Genomic DNA, 20,606 nt, shown 5'->3' with positions numbered 1-20,606 from the left:
TAATGGCATTAGTACATAGTGAAACAAAGACATCTGGCAGAACCTTTAGTTTTCTGCAATTATTTGTGTACAGATGTATCCAAATACCTACTTCGTTATTTCAAAAAAAAGTTTTGCAGTTTAAATCTCAAACCAATTTTTAAGAATATATAAGCATTCGTTAGTCCTAACCTACTTACTTCATTTAAAAGCTGTATAATCAAGGGCTAATATACGACTATAAAACTGAAATACAGTTTTGACGGCGCAAGAACCCGGCCGAGCTCCCGTCCGCGCCGGCAGGTGGCGCTCGCACGCAGCGTGCCGCCGCCTGCCTCCCCCTCAGCCCTTCCCTCCCCTTCCTCTTTTATTCCCCACAACCAATTTTCTGATCGATGCTGGGATTCAAAGAGTGAATCTCTAGAACAGGAAGCAGGCGAAGTGACTACAGAATACTGCAGAGATTCCTTTGTTGCTTTGATGGGGAGGTTCTTTCTTTACTTCTTCCCTTTTTCATTTCAGTGAAATTAAGAGTTACAAGCTTCTTTTCCCAGAAACCTGAACCTGCAGTAGAAGGAGCCTCATCATCTACAAGTGTATGGATATTTCTTATACCATGATTTTTAATTCTCTTTTGATCAGGTAAGACAATACAATATTTAATTAAAATGCTTAGTCAATAGATTCCAGTTATTTTGTACCAAGATTCCTCTCCTGTGGTGCCACACCTAGCTTTCAATTAATATTAATAGAACAAGAGGAGAGGCAGTAATAGCCATCTTTGCCACTGCATGGATTTTTCATAGTATTTAATTAGGTCTTAGCACAATAATAAAAAATGTTGTTGCTCTTGGGAGTTCTCTGGTCCTATGTATTTTTAAGATTGTGTGTTTATAATTACAATTGAGTTTGTATTTTTCATCCTAATAGTGGTAATTTATTGCTGTTGTTTTGAGGTGGTCATCCACAAGTGTTCTCTTTTTCTGCTGGAGGCTATATTGGTGCTGTATCCAGAATACAAATTGGACTGTAATTTAAAGCATACAATTAGATCTCTGGGATTACCCAGTTTTAATGCAGAAATGTGCTGTTGCTTCTTTATACCATATTCAGTCAGAGGCTTTCTTTACTTCCTAAATTCATCATTTTGTTTCTGTGAGGTATAGGAGATTTACAGGATTTTCCCCTCCCTCATCTCCCAAAACAGCCTCTCCCTGATGGAAGACAGAATGGAGGACTTCTCTGTGACTAAACATGGTTTTGCACTGCTGCAAATGTCATATGCAACACATGTGTTTTGTAAATCATTTTATAGATATAAGAATGATTTTTTTATTGTAAAAACTTAATTCCATATTGCATGAGAAAGGAAAAAAATATTCCTTTCATTATCTTTTTAGATGATACATACTGGGAGAGACAGCAGAATGACTCAGGAGGTGGGAAGCTCATGCAGTACCCCCTGACTCTTCTTTCAAACCTCCAGTTTTTTTCTTTTACAGCAATAATTTATTTAGTCAGGGAAAAATAATGTAGAAATGCAATGATTTACACAGTCATAAACCAGAGAAAGGGCTCTGTAGTCAGTATGTGAGAAAAAAGAATATGTGATTAGTTTAAATGCATTTTGCTTTCTATTATAAAGTGGTAAGTAGGAAAGCACTTAATCTTACCTGTGAAAAGGTAAACTTTTTTTTTTAGTGGTGATTAGTGAAGCAACAGAAAATTGCCTGTTGGGATTTGAATGCTAGATGCTGCCTTGGCTTTAGATGATTCCCTAGATACATGTGAAATGTTAAGAAGGTTCACAGCATTCTTGCCACCTATGCTCATTTGGATTTTTCTGACCAATGTTTACAATATGTATATATGGGTACGGCTCAGCCATTGTAATGTCTGAAGATATCTTGACTAGATGGTAAAGGATCATCCATTCTTGAATAGATCTGGAGAAAAGACTAATAATCGCATCCAAATGCTCTGCAATTTCCTCCAGTGACAAAAGCATTAAATAAATGACGTTCTCTTATGTCTATAGGCCCCAATTCAACAACAAAAAGGCATGTCAATAGGATGACTCACGTTATTAGTATTAGGCAAGTAGATAAGTACCTGGCTCTGTTCTCTTGATTTTTAGACTACACCAATGTTCAGGGAGAGAATAATTTTTTTTAATCACAGAAATTTTGCAGTGTTCATAAAATGCAGTTAGTAGGGTAAACAAACTATAGCTTTAAGATGAGTTATAGATTTACTTTCACATTTAAAAAATAAAAAGAAAATCCACTTGGCTTCTGCAAGCCTTAAAGGAAAATATTGAAGCTGAATTCTTACAGATTTTGAGTATGTTACTTGTGAACATTAGTCTTGGGGAAATATGAACACATAAATAGTGATATTGCCTCAAAGCATGATCCAGTTACCCTTCAGCAGCAATGAAGTCGGATGTTTCTGGAGGACTTCAAGTGAAAGTTGTCCCCAAAAGAAAGCCGGCCCTGGGAGGGCCTTTTGTGAAACTTAATTTTAGGAGATATTTAAGCCCTCTTGTTAGTATTGTTCATCTGAACTACTCTAATTGAAGTGTACTTTCTATACCTATAAACATCAGATCCTGCAGCAGGGACCAGCAGACCCACTCTGCAGCCAGAGCAAGAGGCCAGCAGCAGTTACGCTGTCAGCGCTGCTTGCTCAGTTTCTTCATCACGGACCTTGATGTGTTGGGTCATGACCTGCAGCCCTGCTCTACCCCTGAGTAGCCCCTAAACTCTCCTGCAGAGGGGACAGAAAGGACACTGAAATCTAATATAGCCTATTTGCTTGAATCGTACTAGGCTCCAAATGCAACTGCAACCCCTTCTTATGCATACAGCTCTCCGCTGGAGCCTGAAAATCATGAACAAGCTTTTTACTGTGTGGCTTCCATTGTTTTAAGGCCATGCACAGCTTCTCCAGAGGACAGTGTGGATCCTTTGCAGCAGCAGACCCTGGTCCTGTACTCCCCCAGGGTGGGAGCAACCTCTCATGCATCAAAGCCCCCCCATTCCTCTCTCTTTGCCCTCGCTTGCTGAGCAGGCATCGGGGATTGTGAAGGCCTCCTTTCTAGAGGCTTCCTGAAGCCACTCGAAATAATCCATTTCTTATGCCTCCTTCTCCTTTCGCTGACACCTACGAGTCTCAGAAGTGCTGGGTTAAAAGACACTTATGCCAATGGTGGACTGAATCTCCTGTTCTTCTTCAAATAATGTACTTGATTTCAAAGAGACATTAATGTGGGGAGGCAAATGGTGGTGTGAACCACTAAATACCATAAGGCTTAGAATCATAAAAAATAGCTAAGGAGGAAAATAATAATTCTGTAATCACTGCATATTAGGGAAGACATGCAGTAAAGAGGGTTTGGGACCAAAATACTGAAAGAGGACAATTTTAAGAAGCATTGAATAACTACGTTCAAGTTATTCAGTTCAAATTCCTGTTGTTTCCAAGCTCACAACATTACCTCTCTTATTTCTGCTTCTGAACCTACTATTGTTCTTTTTTCCTACCCTACCTTTTTCCTACCTTACCTCCTGTTAGGCTGCTTCCTCTTCCTGCCTCCAGCTGGTTTGGGACCAGCAGAAGGGCTTTGCTTCTGCTCCTGGTTTCAGCATTTGATGCCTCAGCAGCTATTGCTATCAATTGCACTGAATTGCTAATGCTAGGCAGAAACACAGTCAACATGTGGCAGCTCTGTAAGTATTTATTGCAAGCTGCTAAGAAGCTTTTTCTGAGCGCATTTAGCAATTATTTTAGAGAGATGCTGAGTGGCCAAATTTCAAGAAATTTAAACAGGAACAACAAAATACAGACTCTTATATTGCTTGAGCAGCCTGCTTGACAAAATTCAGAGTAAAGAGATTGTAGCAAAAGTTCTAAAAATATGGCAGGAAATATATTTTAGCGCTGCAGTATTACCAACATACTCATTAAATAATTACAAAAATGGTTTTTAATCTTCCTATTAAAAAACCTAATAACATAGATTCATTGTTCTTGCCTTTTGGTTTTTAAACTTGTAGATTAGTAAAATAATACTTTCAAACTTTTCCTAATAAGCAGACTACAAATGTATTTTTTTCTATTAAGTGGTGAAGTTTTTGTTGTTATAAGCATTCAAGCTGAAAGAATTAAGTATCATGAGGACACATGGATCCACATTGTCAAGTTAAGCTTTTCTTTGTAACTTCATTGAAAGAAGTATCTCACCATTTATAGTGCCATTAAAGAAAGAAATCAGGATGAGACCAACAGCACAAAGAAATTCAGTCCCAACAATTAATGTCTGGCAAAGCTGAAAGCATTAGGAAGAGATTCTCATGATGGAAATTATTAAGCAAACAAAATTTTGTCAGCTCTGTTCATACTATATAGAAAAAAAGATCAAAAAATATTAAAAAATCAGTAATAAATTTTTTAGGTCTTTCTGCATGAAGTTCGGTGATTGTTTCTATATGAAGTTTTCTTGGGTTTTGTGTAATTGCAATTGCAGTTGCTTCTTGATTCTTAGCTCAGATTCCATTGAATGTGGGCAGAATCTGATTTTGGCCAGGTGAGCTCTTGAACTGCTAGCACTAGCCAGTTCTCACTCCTCTTTCTGGACATCCCCACAGCTACTTCCCATTATGCAGCAAAAATGCTGACTTCCACCATCAAGAAAGAGGCTCGTGTTAAAGAACATAATGATTACTCTATGCAGTGTATACTCAGAAAAGCTCATAACATGTAACGTTAGCAGACTGTGTTTTAAGACGATGGATGTCCAGGTTTTGAACATACAGTAAGAGGTCTTCTCGTGGTCTAATGTGGACTTGTCACATAAGAGGAGATGCCTGATTTCTATGCCATATGGTGCTGCTTGTCTGGGCTTAAATGGAGTCGTAACGTACAGCTTTTGAGTATGTTTAGAGGATGTCAAAGGACTCACTTTAGCCAAAAATATTGGGTACAATTCAACCCTGCAGTAAAAAGTACAACTGCAGTAGGTTTAGCCAGCTCTCAGCTTAGTACTATGTTTTCAAATGCAGTGTATGTGCTTTATGAAACTGTACCAACCCACCTGATTATTTTGGCTACTCATTTGGCCTGCTAGCCTATCACTCCATAGCTTTCTGGTCATTGGTACTGAGCTAACTGAATTAAAGCTACAATATTTCCACATCTGCTGCTGTCATTCTTCTGACATTATTACCAGCAGGCTTTGAGTGGGGCAGAAACAGTGTTCCTGTTTGAATGGGGGTTAGTTAGACACTACTTCTTTCTATGCCATCCTCACCACATCTCACCTTCCTCAGAGTAACTGCAAAATCCTGAGCAGACTTTGACCCTAATGCAGTTTTGTTTGATGATAAATGTAAATGACTCACACTGAAATTAGGAGTCTGACTCAAGTTCTCAAAAGCAATACACCATCTTCTAGACTCCTGCATTTTTCTCGGTAGGATCAGAGATATACTAGGAGCCAGATTCCACATATGTATACAAAATGGAGTCACATCCATGCAGAAAAAATTTGATAGTCTGATCTCAAGAAGAATAGTGGCCAGTTTAATGCATCATAAACTTCATACAGACAGAGCAAGGTCAGAAACAAGTGTCCTTGCCCTAGACATTGGTCTGAATTTGCTGTTTAAAAATGAGTTCCATAAATAGATGCCAACAAAAAGAAGGTTGAAGTAGCACCTGAGCATCTAAACAAACGATGTGCTTATAGGGGAGTGTATGGCAAATTTCTATACAACCACAACTATTATGAAACAAGAACTCTGCCCAGGGAATTTGAAATTTGACAGCCTATCTCTAAGTATACTCATTGTATTTTGTTTATTAGTAAATACTTGTACCAGATGCAAACCAGTGGAAAATCCTACCTTTTGGGCCACAAGGCAAGCTTTGTGAGATCAGTTTTCCACACTGGAAGTCTGGCGAGGTTGTTCTAACTGGGACTGTGGCACACAAGGTCATATCACAAGAGGATAACAGGTATATTTGTAGAGTGTGTGAGCTTCATATGCTTTCTCTTTACTGATAGTCAATAATAAAACCATGGAAACTAAAAGATAACTACCGAAACCAGTCAGAATGAAAAAATATTCCTTCTGTAGATGCATTAACCTGAAAGCAGACATGGGGCAAACACTGCATGATTGTATCCAGGCTGAGCTTTCAGTGATGGCTGTGCAAACAAACTGATAGCAAATGTATTCACACAGGTTACATTTTGCAGTGCAGGGGCAGGTTTCCATTTTGTAGAATGGGAAGTAACACAAAACTGCTGACAGCAGACAGCCTCCTAGGTACCGCAATAATACTACTGAAAAATTCTCCTAGCAAAGCAATGAGAATATGCTTTGAAAATGCTGAGATGCAGGATAAGCTGTTTTATTTTTATTTGGTTTCTGCAAAATACTAATAGATGCAACAGAAAATGCCCAATTTTACTATCAGTAGCAATGGTAAGATGCAAATCTTTAACATTATTAAGGAAATCAATTTTGTTAGGAAGCAATACACTAAGTGTTACTGGGCAGATTTGAGAGTCACTTTTCAATAGAATAACATTTTACATCTTGCAGACAGTTTGCTTTTGTAGTTTTGTTGACTAAACATACACAACAAAATGTTTTCGAGAGTTATTGTTTCAAATTATTTTTTTTCAAAATTTTCTGTGAAAGTTAACATTTAAAGCATTTTGCAACATTTGTGACTGTAAAAATATACTTGTGCTTTTGCCAGCTGTAGTTGCTATGAATTACATGATCTTTGATCTGAAGCAAAGCTTCGGCCCTCTAAGCCAAGCTGAAGGCAGGCTAGTCTTTGCACAGAGAGAAATTTGTTACTCTACTCCACCAGTATCCTTCAAGAAAAAACAAATATTAAATTTGAATGTAAGCCTTAGAGTATGAAGATGATGACCTTTAATATTATATAGGACACTTGGGTGCTATTACTCATGTTGATATCTTGCTCTATGGAGTGGCAGAGGCTGGGAACCCAGAAGCATTCTCCATTGCTAGGAAAGGGATTATATGGCTTTTCTCAGTATTGACCTCACTTCCAAATTAATTTAAGGATTCACACGTTCTCAAAATAATCTGTCCTTAGTGAGAGAGATGATGGATACAATGCAGGAATCGAGTGAGCTGGTATAAATATTGTGAAGATGGGCAAACAGCTCTGAAACTGTGATAAGGAAAGGAAATATCCTCTGGGAATCTAAAAGAGAGTGATTGATGGGGGAAAGCAATTTATTGTGGGGCGGGGGAAGTGAAATTTTAGGAGTGTACACAAATTTATTTCATACGAGAAAAAAACAGAATCCATTGTAAAGCAAATATTGAAACGTGTATCTGTGTTCCTGTACAAAGGTGAGCAGTGTGGTGTGCATGGCTCCAGTGGGAAAATTTTGCAGTGGTACAGCTCCAGGTGGCAGGTGATGCTGTGAGCCAGGAATGCTTCTAGGAACTCTTTAGGGAGCTCTTGTATTCCCTCTAATCAGAACCTGTTTTGCTGGCTCAAACATAGTGGGAAAGGATAAACTCTCCTGAGGAGGTTTTCAACATCTGCTCCCTTGCTTTATTCACATGTACCAACAAATGCAAATGAAATATACTCAAAGAAAATTTACAGTTGGAAATTATTCCAAACTGGAGTAAATTGTCAAACTCCACTGAACAAATCTTGGTTCCAAAACACCCAGCTATCATGGGCTGCAGTTGTATTTTAGCCAAGACTTCCGTAGATTATCTTGAACAATCCTTCCTTTCCCCATAGTTATAAAAGGATACTATAATGAACAAGCCTCACCTTTTTTTTTTTTCAAGTTACCTTGAAACTGAATCTGCTTTTTTAAAGAGAGTGATTGAATTTTACTGCTGTTGGTTCTCTGAGATATGTTTCATGAGGTTTTTTCTCTCTTGTGAAAAAAAATCAGGAGATAGTTAGATTTGGGTAAATATATGGTGTAACTGTTCAGCTTTCCATTTCTGACAAATCCCTATACTTAAAAGGAGAAGCGGCACAGAAGTTTTCTTGACTTCACTACCCAGAAAAGTGATGTCTAAGTATAAAATAAGGCACCCATGTTATTGGAATAATACTTTGCCATCAGGTGACACAGTAAGAGACTCACATGAGTTTGGTGTGTTCCAGCTGAGGGTCATGTTAAATCAGGGGACTGTTATAAGCCACACTGTGCAGTGTCAGAATAAACACTCATAGTGATCTCTCTGGTCCTGTATTTATGAGTCTGGGTTGCTCCCTCAGGCCCTTCAAGTTTCTTGATGGAATAGTGATATTATCTTTCTGTTCTTGCTTAACTGCATATGTCTGCCATATGCACTTTGTCCCTCAGGATAACTTGATCCATAAATATGATGTTATAGTGTTCAGAATATTCCTAATTTATTTCTTGATCTGACAGGTTATCAGGACACTATAAAAGGCAAGCAGAAACCGGCCCTGGCAAGCTGTTTGTTGGTTTGGGTTTGTTTTTTTTTTTTTTTTAATGGCAATTCTATTTAATTGTGGGCCAATTAACTACTCTGTTTCCTTTCAGATAAAAAAAATCTTCTAAATTTAATAGAGAGTTGTTTGTTGCTTCCTAATGTTGTATATCTGTCTAAGCTTTTCATTACTCAGAGAAACAAACATGCTGGTCAGGTCACCGGGGAGTAGTGGTGATGTTTGCCGTCCTCCTTTGCATGGGAGGCGGAGGGGGGATGAAGCTGTAGCTCTTAAGTGTTCTAATGGTTCCTGCATGATAGGCTGGGAAATGCTGTGTAACACCTGGCTGTTCTGCACAAGTCACCAGCCATATTATTCATCATGGGATCTAATTTCATGCTGTTTGGTTTAATTTTTCCTTTTTGGTTGCCAAATTTTGAATATACATCCAACCTTGTCACACTGGTGACATCTTCATTTAAAAGATATACTTACTCATCTGTAGAGATGCCTGTAGTGTGAAGTTTTGGACAGTTGGTAGAGCTGCAATAAATCATAACTATTAAAATTACAGTAATTAACATACATGCGAAGTACTAGAACAGGAATATTCAGTTCCCGCCCTGCCTCTGTTAATGTGTATCAGTATGCAACATATATTTTCATGTCATTCTGTTTCCAAAACCACATGTGCTTCTGTTTCTCAAAATGTGAAGTGGGAATAATGTTAATAGCTGAAAAATAAATGGCTGATATTTAATAAAGCAGGGCGGAAATAAAAGGTTCCACTAAATATTTCACATTTTTAAAATTGCATTAAAAGTGTGTTAAGTGGCAGATTCAAGCAGTCAGTTATGGGACACTGAACTAAAGCTGTCTTTACATTCTGGAAATCAAACATATGATTTGTGAAAAGAGTGATTTGAGTGAATTGCCTGCCATCATATTGGAATACTGAGTAGAATTCATCCCATCTCCCTATACAGTGGAGAGAAACAGGCACTTCTAGGGCACAACTTGCCTCCTCGAGGTAGATATCTAAAATGGGTCAGAAGAATTGCTTATCGAAGGACTAATTTTCCTCCAGTGGATATGAAAGGAGTTCAGATTGGCTTAGACGTGCATGCCTACAGATACAGACATCTGACACCACGGAAGGTGAATCCTACTCATGACACAGGTAGAGGTGACATCCAGTTCTCTGGGACAGCATACAGACCTTGCACAAAGGACAGTACTTTTTGCCCACGTAGTTATTGTCCTTTTTCTCCTTCCCACTAGTCACTTCTCCCAATCCACATGCAGCACCAATGAATCAAGGAAGTCTCCAAAACAAATCTCACTGCTTTTAAGAGCTCATTCATATTGTGTACTACAGAAGACAGTGAGTGTTGCATTATAGTATCTACTGACAAATGGACTGAAAGTGAGATCTTCATTCTTGCAAATGCTGTCATTTGAGTCCTCCTTCCTGCAGTAATAAGTGTTTCTTATTGGAGTGTCTGTACACAATTTTAGGGAGATCATACTGATACCCATATGAACAATCAGGAATTACTGAAGTTATGTTTAAAGATGACAGGTTCAGGGGTCTGTGAAGTATGCATATAGTACTCTATAAACTCAGTTTCAGATCTTATTGTCCATCCCTCCAATTAATTGCAGTCCAGTTATTTCAGCTTTTTATTCCCTTTCTTGCCCATCGAGCCGAAGCTTTTTTGCTTTGTCCTGTCTCAGCTTGCCCCCTTATACTGACTCCTCCCTACCCCTCTTCCCTTTTCCATCACTTTTTCCCAGTCTAGTCTCCTGTGAGGCCAAACTGATCAACCTAGATTATTTTCTTCGTCATAATAATCTGCAAGTCCTTGAGCTTTTCACGTCTCTCCAACCAGCCTCCAGGACTACTACAGCTAATTTTGAGACAATCTCTTTATCCAGGCTGACAGTTCTTCCACATATCACTTCCCTGGAGGTTTTTTCTCCTGCCAGTCTTCAATCCCAGATATGTCTCTGTTTCTTCCTAATTTTTTTTTCTGTATTCTTTCTTCTTTCTGTATTTCCTTCTGGTTTCTTGGTTTTTTTGTTTTGTTTTGTTTTATTATTATTATTATTATTATTTTCAAATAACCAATGTATAGGGTCATTAAGAACAGAAAGAGGAAAACATTCCCACTCTTAGGTCAGCACAGTCCACAAAGACTTCAGCTGCAGGAAAATCCTCTCAGCTGGACACTCAAACATCAACAGAAAAGGCATTATCTCTGGAATTCACACCTTTAAACCTCTGGGGTGTTCTTCCAAATATATGCAAACTACTTTTTCAAAAGCTTTCAACTCTGAGTAAATGTTATAGATATCACTCCAACAGAAAAGTCCAAAATGCAGAACGCTGTTATGCAAGAGGTTCTGCAGGGCTTCATATTCATGCTTCGAAAATTGTCAGCTATAAAATTTTAGAAAGAAATATATATCTGTAGCTTTTTCTTAGAAATAGTTGCATCATTTAAGTTGCAGCTTCCATCCAAAAATCAGCCTGAGGCAAAAAAGGAAATTTTAGCCCCAGTGCTTCAAGTTTGGCTTAAGTAAGCAAGGGAAGGGTGGGGGTGGCGGCATAAAACGAAAGGAAAATGGGACAGGTCAAGTATCTCAATAACAAACAGTACCATCAGCCCCATCTGTAATTATTATGAAACAAGACAACCTGTAACTAGTAGCTAGCTTGGACCCATCTGCACTTTATCCCTAAGGATATAGTAACAACTGCTAACCCATAAACCACTGTAAGACTAAAAGAATATTTAGAAGTAAATATGGGACTTCATCTATGACTTAATTTCCAGTATCACTGAAATGACTTTGCTTCTGGCTTATTTGAAGTGGCATTTCCCTGAAACAAAGCCAGTTCTTCCATTCTAGTGGCAAAGGGAATCTGGTGGAGACCAGGTGTGGGAAAGGGAGTTGTGCTTTTCAGTCATGCCTTTTTCTGTTTCTGCCTGCTTCAGAGACCTTGGTATGTTTCCAGGTGCAGTTATATAGTAGGACATGGAGGTAGGGGCATGAGTAGTGCTGATGAGGAAATACAGTCTGTGGCATCTTGCCCTTGGAAGCTGATGGATATCCAGGGAGTTAATGCTTCTTTCAAGCTACGTTAACTCCTGCAGGATCCCCTCGGCAGCTGGTGCTGTGCAGCTGCAGGGAGCCTGTCAGCGGCAGTGCAGTTCCCAGGGGGAAAATTCTCATATGTTATCCATGGAGATGTTTGTTTCCCCTCTGTGGGATGGTCCTCACGCTTTTAGTGTCTATTGTGTTTTGCTTTTAGAAATAAGTTCCTCACGAGGCAGTTGTCTTTGTTACTAATGCACTATCTTTGCAATTGCAGGACTATTTAGAGAATACCCCATTTAGATTCAGATTCTCTTTATTTTGCAGAGTTACAAATTAGATACGTACCTCCTGATGTGCTTTCTATAGACCAAACCTAAGGTCAGGGTTATTTAGCATGTGGTGGAGGAGGTTATTTTTTTTTTTTAAACATACCAACAGCTTGAAATAAGGGCAACATCTTTTAAAAGGGAAGATGATGTAAAAACCGTCCCAGCATCCAGCTCCCCATGTCTGTTTCTATGGTTTTAGTCACCATTTCGTAGTCAAAAAACCAAACAAACCCCAGAAAAACAACAACCGCCCCCACTTGAAGAAGGGAACTGGCCGCCCGCAGGCAGGCGGCAGCAGCATGGCTGACTGTCCGCACCCAACACAGCCGGTGAGCACACCTCACCGGAGGGATCGTGCTCCCCGGTTCCTGCCCGCCTGGGTGGGACAGCCCGGACCGGGCTGGGGACAGCGCTCGCCGGGCTCCAGCCCCTGCCCAGGGCCTCGGCTCCTTCTGGCCGACGCCCCCGGCAGGCGCAGCCACCGCGGAGCGCGGCCCCCTCCGCGCCTGCCTCCCCGCAACCCTGCCGCTACCTACGCTACGCTAAATGCCCGCTCTTTTCCGCCCCTCCTGCCTCCCCCGTTTGATTAGGCCCCGCTGAAGCAGGCTGGGGACGCTTTCCTTCTGGAAAAAATCATCTGCCTGGAGCAGGTTTTCGCGGGGAGCTCCCGCAGCCCGCGGGCGGCGCTGCCGCTGCGCTGCGCTGTCTGCCAGGCCGCAGCGCGGGTGCCGGTGCCGCAGCCGCCGGGCCGGTTGCTACGCAACCGCTCTCCGCTCCCCTCGGCGCCGCTCCGTGCCGGCGGCCCCCGCCGCCATTGCAGAGCCGCGTCCCCTCACAGCCCGGCCGCTCCCCGCCCGCCTCCCCGGCCTGGCTTTTCCCTCGCGGCACCGCGCTGCCCGTCTGCGCTCGTTGCAATCCCGTGTGGCAACGGCAGCCGCGGAGGCCGCGGGCGGCGGCCCGGCTGCCGCACCTGAGGCGCCCGGCGGCGGGGGCGGGCTCTGGAGGCGGCTCGGCTCGGCTCGGCTCGGCACTGCGGCGTGCGCCCGGCCCTGCCCTCCCCCGCGGCTGCCGCAGCGCCCGTGGCGCCGCTCGCCGGCTCCGCCAAGGCCAGAGGAGCCTTTGGGATTGGAGTGGAAGCTGGCTGCAGCCCCTGCGCCCTGGCCTGAGGGGTGCTGGGCCCCTGCGCCCTCGCCTGAGGGGTGCTGGGCCTGGCTTTTCTGTGGCAGCCTGACCTAGGCTCATGTAAACAATAACCACCACAGCAGTTTTGTTTGTAGGTTGTGTTTGCAACAGAAGATGGCAAGAGGCTATAAAAGTGGAAATGTATTTTCCACACCACTTGTCAGTAGGTTCAGAATCACGACTGAAGTTGTTCATCCAAAATTTCTAGGCAGTTGTTAGGGGCATTTTAAAATTTCCCATCAACCTGGCATCCTTTATCCAAAAGGATCTAAATTATATATGACTGAATTTTCTGTAGCCATGCTGTAGTTACGATTAATGGAGATTTTATTCTAAACATCTTTACATAATGCCCATACTGGGAATGTTAAACTCAGGGTTCTGGTTTTTTGGGAAAGAAATCACAGCATGTTTTATTAACAGCATAAGTAATCAGCACATTCTCCTATTCAGGCATCTGGAAATATCTAGCTCATCCCGTACATATGGCACTTCTGTTATCATTACATCTTTGAATTGTATAGTCACTCTCCCCACACAAACACACTAAAAATGGATATATCTCTAGCTTGACACTTACTTATACAAGAATGTACTTGTGGGGATTCATTCTTCACAACAGATATCAGGGCAAAGATTGATTTGATGAAAAGCCCACCTCTGATGGCTGAAAGGCCTTAATCACTTAACCAGCCTCATTAGGGATTTGGCAAATGCTCTTCTCCCATTACTTTGTCTCCCACTTTGCTGTTTGCTTTGGAGACAGTCAGTATGTATCCCTTTTTGTAAAGGGGAAACTTGAACTGTTGTTTTGAATCTTTCCCAGGTGTGAATTGCCCTTTTCTTTTTCCTCTAGTCCTGGAGAACTGGAGGAACTTATCACCTGAGTCTGGCAGAATGCTTGTTTTACTGTACACAGAAAGAGAACGGTATTTTCAACAAGTGAAAAATACCAAATTGTCTAATGCTAGAAAGAAGTACTTTAGGGCGTCTTACCTGAAAAAAAACAAGTAACGTTTTTGTTCATTCACTGACATTTGATTGAAAATCAGCAATTGTTCAGAGATCATTTCTGATAAAGAGGAAAATGGAGCATGTAGCTATAACCAAATGCAAGTCATTGCCAATTACTGGCTAACAGTAAGCAAAGATAACAATCAACCGAGTTTTAGCAATGTATTTTTCATACTTCCTTGGAGCACTTCTTGCCATAGCCCTATGGGCAGTACCCTGAAATAACTTTTAGACTGAGTGAGAAAACTGATCTGAAAGAACCCCCAAACTTTCCCAATAGAGGTTTTTGTATACCTATTTTCACGCTAGATGACTCTTGCCACATATTTTGCATAAAATGCTGTCCTGATATCCATGTTGAAAGGTGGAGGGTGATCCTGGTCACCTTCTGATCTTGGAAGAGCAGTCCTGAGGCTGCTGTTACTGAATGCTAGCCCTGTTTCATCCCTAGATTTGCTAGGGTTTGGGCATTTTAAGAAACCTTTTTGGTTTTTTATTCTACCTATACTGGGTTCTACACTAGGTACAGGATCCATGCTAATATTTGTTGACTGTACAGTTGTTAAAGCTCTGTTCAGCTTCAGCATTCAGGCACTGAAGGTCTGTTTGTTCATACTCTGGCTCTTTAAGCCCTATTGAGCTTTGCACTTAGGAGAAGCACTAAAATTTGGAAGACACTGTAGGCAGGTAGCTAGTCCTTTGCACTCTAAAAGTGAGGGGACGTATTAAGCCTCTTAATTTCTGTAGTGTGGTGGATCAGCTCTTTGGTCTGTTTGACATCTGGCCACTTATTTGTAGTTTTCAGGCAGACCAGTAAGCTGATACGGCTAAAATGCAGAGATGCAGAAGTGCTCGAAGCCATCACAGTGGGAAATGACCAGGACAAGAATGGGTGGAGAATGGGGCTGTCCCTTCTGACAGCACCACCTTGTATCAGCTTAAGATTTTCAGAAAATGTATTTTCAAAGGTGACTTGCTAGTTATGCATTCATTTAAAATGTTGGACAATGTGTAGGAAGCTGTATTTTTATATAACTCTTCCAAGCCATTTGGAAAAAATTGTTATATAGAAACACCCACTGTTCAAATTCACAATTCAGCACATAGGTACTGGATGAAGAGACCTCTGTCAGAGCTCTGACTACTGATGACACGATGCAGTGTAGCATGAAACACACAAACCTCAGTTGCAGGAAAACTGATTTTTATTTTCTGTCCACTAATTTCAGCAGTGGAGTAGTAAGACCATAAACGTTAACAGATGTACCACACCAGCTGTAAACCTTCCACCTTCATACAGGGCAATCATATACAATCTTTCATGCAGTGCCATGGGGTGCTGACATATCCAGAAGGTCTATAGCCCTTTGAGACAGAACAGGGTTTTTTCCAGCACTTGTTCTACCCATGTATAGGAACAGTAGTGATGCTAGTTGCAAGTAAGAGAATGGACTATGAAATAGCTTTTCTAAATGTGATTGGTTTTATTTCTTTTTGTTGGATTAGGGGAAAATGAAAATGCTGGAAGGAGACAGGGGTGAGCAAAGAGAAACTGGGGGAAGATCTCTCCTATTCCACACCAATGCTTCCTTAGGCGCCCTCGTCTCTTTGTAAAGAAGTCCTTGGGACTTTCCTGCATATGGTGTCACTCTTTTGTATCCTGCACCCCACTGATTCTTCAAGAATTTTCTCAGCCAACAGTGACTGAAATCAAAACCCCATTATTTTCTGCTGCTCTGGTATATAAACAATAAGCTTTTGCTCCCTTGAGGCCCAGGGAGAAACTAACAGCTGGAGCAGCACAAAACAATGAGAAACCTATGCTCATTAAGACCCTAAAACAGTAAGGGCCTGTTACAAGTTTCTTGATTCTCATTCTGATCAGTTTTGCTACAAATCTCACGCTCATCACTGATCTTTCTTTTTACAAGGCCTAGCCTTTCTTAAAGGCCTTGAAGGGTTGCGGTCTGTCTGCTCTGTTCATTCTCTATTTTCACTGGTAAAAGTGAAAATAACACTTTCCTAGCAAGTCCCTCTTGCTGAAGTTTAACCCCACAACCTGTTTGCCTATATGCCTCTTCCTTGGAGGAGCTTTCTAGACATATGAAGACTGTCATTGTCTCCTCCATCAAACTTTTCAATGTAAAATAAAGACAGAAAGAACTCAAATTCCACAATGCCTTGGATGTTTTCTCTTAAGTTTTGTTTTTTATACTGTGGTCTGAATTCTTTCCAGGTGGCCCCATATTTTTTGAAATGCAGTACCCAAGTTGGACATACTGCTCCAACTAGAAGGGTAGAAGATGATTTCACAAGTTTATAAATTTAAGTACTTGCACTTTTTTTCCAAAACTGACAGTTTTCACTCATGCTTGGTATGTAATGCAGTTAAGTACTCTAGATCTTCTCCTGTAGAGCTATTGGTGGGGTTTTGTTCCTCATCTGCTAATTTTTTAGTTGTTTATTCTTGCCTAAATACAAAATGTAGGACTTGTATCTCTTGAATTGCATCATTTTTCAAGACCATTTTGTTATTTGTCAAAACATTTCAAATTCTAATCCTCCAGTTTACCTGTAGCTCTCTCAGTTTCATGGAGTCTGCAAAGCTAACGAACATGTTTTTCAGTCATCTAGATCATCATGAATACTTTAGTAGTATAGTAAGTATTTTAAGTACCAGGGGGGGAAGAGGTGTCAGGAATTTCTTTAGATTCAGTGTACTTGATTAAATGTATACAATTTACAAGTTTGAGTGTATATTACTTACAAGAAGAAAAACCTCCATTTTCCCTCCTCTACCCCTTTTTCTCTTTAAATGCAAAAAATACTACTTCATTTTAGAGTATAAATTTCTGATTTTTTGGCGTTTTTAAGATTAAAGTTCTCAAAGTGGTATTAACGTTATTTGCAAACTACAGCAAGTATCACAGTAACCTACACTTTGCTCAAAGTTGCTTGTCACTGTTATAATTTTGGGACAGATTTTATTTAAAATTTGATTGTTTCAGCACAGAAAGTAGAAATATGCCAATGTAATTTGCTGCTATCACAAAGTTGGGAAGCATTGTCAATGAGCAAGCTATTGGACAAGATGAGCTTGATGACTGATGTTACTGGAATGAGATGAAATTCAGAACTATATAAATGAAAAGTCATGCACTTAGGGACAATTGTAACATAGTATAGGAACACACAGCTGGAGAGTAAAAGGATTACAAAACCCCCGAATGATGGCACGTTGCCACTTGTACATTTTAGTGCTTTGCTTTAACATTGAACGTAGACAGTTAATTTTTATAGATTTCTGAGGAGAATCTGGTAATCTGTTTGCTTTCTGATTTTATTAATCAAGATTGTCTGTAGATGAAGGGCTCCTAGACTGCCAGGAAAAAACTCAGAAGTTTCTCTCAGCTCTGTCCTGTCAAAAATCATTCACCCTCATGCAGATTTTCTTTACATATGACACTGAACACTTCTTTAACTCTGCCCTTTATATGGGCCATGACTGTTTTGCAAAATGATTAAAAGTCAAAGTCCACTTCAAGCTTTCAGATGTGCCAGAGAGGTGGGAAGGTGGATAGCATTGGTGATAGAACTACTCATAAAATGTACCCAGGGCTGTAGGTAGGAAGCTAGACAGCAGCTGGAAATTACATATTACCAGAATTATTCTTGTTCAGTTATTATATTTTAGGTAAATTTTGTCCATGTTTTTTGAAGCAGGTTATGTTGGATTGGTTTTTGATTGGTATTTACTATTTCATTTGATCATTTTCCCTTCCTATATCTACTAATTTTATCTGTTACATTTACTGTAGTATGTAGTATTTAATTTTTTCAATATATTTTTAAGGATTGTTTCTACCTTCTCTAGATGTAGTACTGTGGTCTCCTCTTCAAAAGTATATATATTTCTCTTTTAGACTACAAAGATCGTATTGCATTTCCTACCTGTTCTGTCTCTCTACAATACTTGTTCTTTTCACCTTACAGCCTAGTAAGACTGTACACACAAGAATCTAAGCAATGGGATACAATGTCCCACTAGCTATTTCCTTTTTGTCTTTACTTTTCACTGTCCTTCCTAATACTATGCATGTGGATTGTATAGCATATAGCACTGGTGGAAATCAAATTGAGATCTCAGGTAATTTCAGACTCATACAATAAGAAACAAATAATCAGACACTTAATATACCATTGATGGCAGAACGAAGGTCCTTTTCCATATTGTGAATTAGCCCAGCTTCTCAGGTACTTGGTTTACTGCAACTTTCATCAGTAGCTGCATGCACACATATGTACATATCCACACATATAAATAATGAAAATACTTTTGTAGTTAGAAGCTGCATTACTACTGTGAATCTGTGCTGTCTCATAATCCTCTTACGTGAGACTACAGAGCAGCTCCAAGTAAACCACAGTCCCAATTAGAGCCAGCCAGAAGTTTTCATCCAAAGCTTTTTAACAAAAAAAATATTGGTTACATGGAAGTGTTTACACAATTTCTATTTATTTCATTGAGTCATTTGTGAAATTAGAAAACCTTATCAAATAAAAGACTTTTTAGAAAAGGCTTTTAACATTATTTTAAAATATTGTGTAATGTTTAAATGATCCAAACCCAAATCAATATTTGTGATGTCATTAAATTACATTTCTCATTTGACACATTTTCTTCTTAGTTGCCGAAAATTTCAAAAACAGTGTTTGGATCCAGTCAGACTGTTCATTTTCTCACTACAATTACCAAAGAACCAAATTATCAGTATTTGTCCCTCTCTTCATTGTCCTTTTTTCAAATGCACAGTGGCATTTCTTCAGCTACTGTATTTGTTCCTTCTCCAACCTTTCTCACTTTAGAGTGACCCTTGCTTTTTTTTCTTTTTTACTTTCCACAGCTCCTTTAGTCCACTTCACAGCTGAAGGAAAGGAGATGGCAGAGAGGCAGAAGTAAATGATTGCTTGAAAGTCTGAATCAGGAATGTGTTGCTTGAAAAGTTTGAAAGAGATTTGGGTACGCATAAGACAAGGAGGGAATGACAGAAGATCGATGGTGGGGAAAGAAAGAGGCTAAAAAAGTTTTATTAGTGCAGTGAGAGAAAAGGTATGATAGAATCATAGAATGGTTCGCGTTGGAAGGGACCAACCTGCCATGGGCAGGGACACCTTCCACTAGACCAGGCTGCTCAGTGTCCCATCCACCCTGGTCTCGAACACTGATGAAAATCAGTAAGAATAAGAAAAACAGAGAAAGCAAGAGAGTGAAAAGAAGTAGGATGTCATTTAGGTGATGTGGTGCCCAGAGGTGTTGTCTTACTGATTTGTTACATGGGAGGGGCGTGCAGTGCTCCTGATCATCCAGTCTGGCTCCCTGCTACCGTGGGTGATTTCTGTACAGGCATTCATCACTGCAGTGAACATTCAGAGCTGCCATTCTTTCCTCTCTGGCTTTCCCACATTTAGAAAGAATACATATCAAATATATTGTATGAGTTTACTTTAGAAAACTCATACAAGCTATATCTTAAAATACTCCAGACTGCTGATAATCCAGACCCGGGAACTGCTTTGATGGTACACTGCCTGTGCAACCTCCATTTTTCTGTTTCTCTTACTTTGCTATCCCACCCACTTTCTTTCTGTGTCACCTTCACAGTTTAACAGCTATGGTCTCATCAGCAGTAGCTGCTATATATTCACAAGTATGTTTGAGAATCCTGAGACCTGGCTGGTTATATAAACCCGTGTATTTTAGTCCCAGAGTCTCAGTTTAAGCAAGTGTTCGAGTATGCAAAAATTCTTTACCATTTCTAAAACCGTTTATGGATGTCTATCAGTACCATCTAGTGGCCGTAAGAGTTATAGCACTTAGTAGGCTCGCACAGGAAATGCGAGATTTGACTTCAATAACCAGGATCCTTCAGCAGGAAGTTAGGTGTGGTCTGTAGAAGGAGACTTTAAAAAAAAAAAAAAAAAAGGAAAGAAAAAAATGAAAAAGGAAAAGACATGATGGAATTTTAGCTGCAGTCTTCCTTGGTGCCATTCCAAACCCACATAAGTGCAAGATTCTTCACTGGTAATGAATTTTTAATTGTTTCCTGCAGTATTGAAACAGGATTATGCCTTTTATTTTTTTTTTCTTCTTCTGTAATTAACAATAAAATCTAACAGGATTCTGCTGCAGGACCACTTTCATTTTCCTAATTAACCCTTCTACTGCTAATAGTGCAGCTTCCAGCAGCAGTTTGCTACAGACCGTCCATGACAGAATGCACCAGGTGCATTTGCCCGCAATGGAAGAGCATGCTCACGGGGAGACCTGCAGGAGTTGGGATGTGTGTAGATGTCCGTATAGGTGTAAATGGCTGTGTGCGTATGGTTGAAAAGGGGAGGAAAGCATCATGTTGCAATTTATTTAGCGGGCTTCAAAAATACGAATTTGTTGCAGCTGTACTGGAATATGTATATTTAGTGAGACAGTAAAATAGGATCATGCTGATTGTATTTCTA

The 20,606-nt window shown here is 40.2% G+C and overlaps 1 protein-coding gene across 1 annotated transcript in view; it reads left to right on the top strand.

Moving 5' to 3' along the window:
• The first annotated feature begins 367 nt into the window (after positions 1-367).
• The window catches only part of SCN2A (sodium voltage-gated channel alpha subunit 2), an 80,891-nt gene continuing 60,652 nt past the window's right edge, over positions 368-20,606 (top strand). Inside the window, exon 1 of the mRNA XM_014282933.3 lies at positions 368-621. The gene's annotated coding sequence lies outside the window, so the exon portion shown is untranslated. The remainder of the gene's footprint in view (positions 622-20,606) is intronic.

The sequence above is a fragment of the Falco cherrug genome, chromosome 8 (genome assembly GCF_023634085.1).
Source record: "Falco cherrug isolate bFalChe1 chromosome 8, bFalChe1.pri, whole genome shotgun sequence".
In the NCBI taxonomy this organism is placed as follows: Eukaryota; Metazoa; Chordata; class Aves; order Falconiformes; family Falconidae; genus Falco; species Falco cherrug.
The sequence above is the reverse complement of the archived record's forward strand: the minus strand, read 5'-3'. Positions and strand labels throughout refer to the sequence as shown.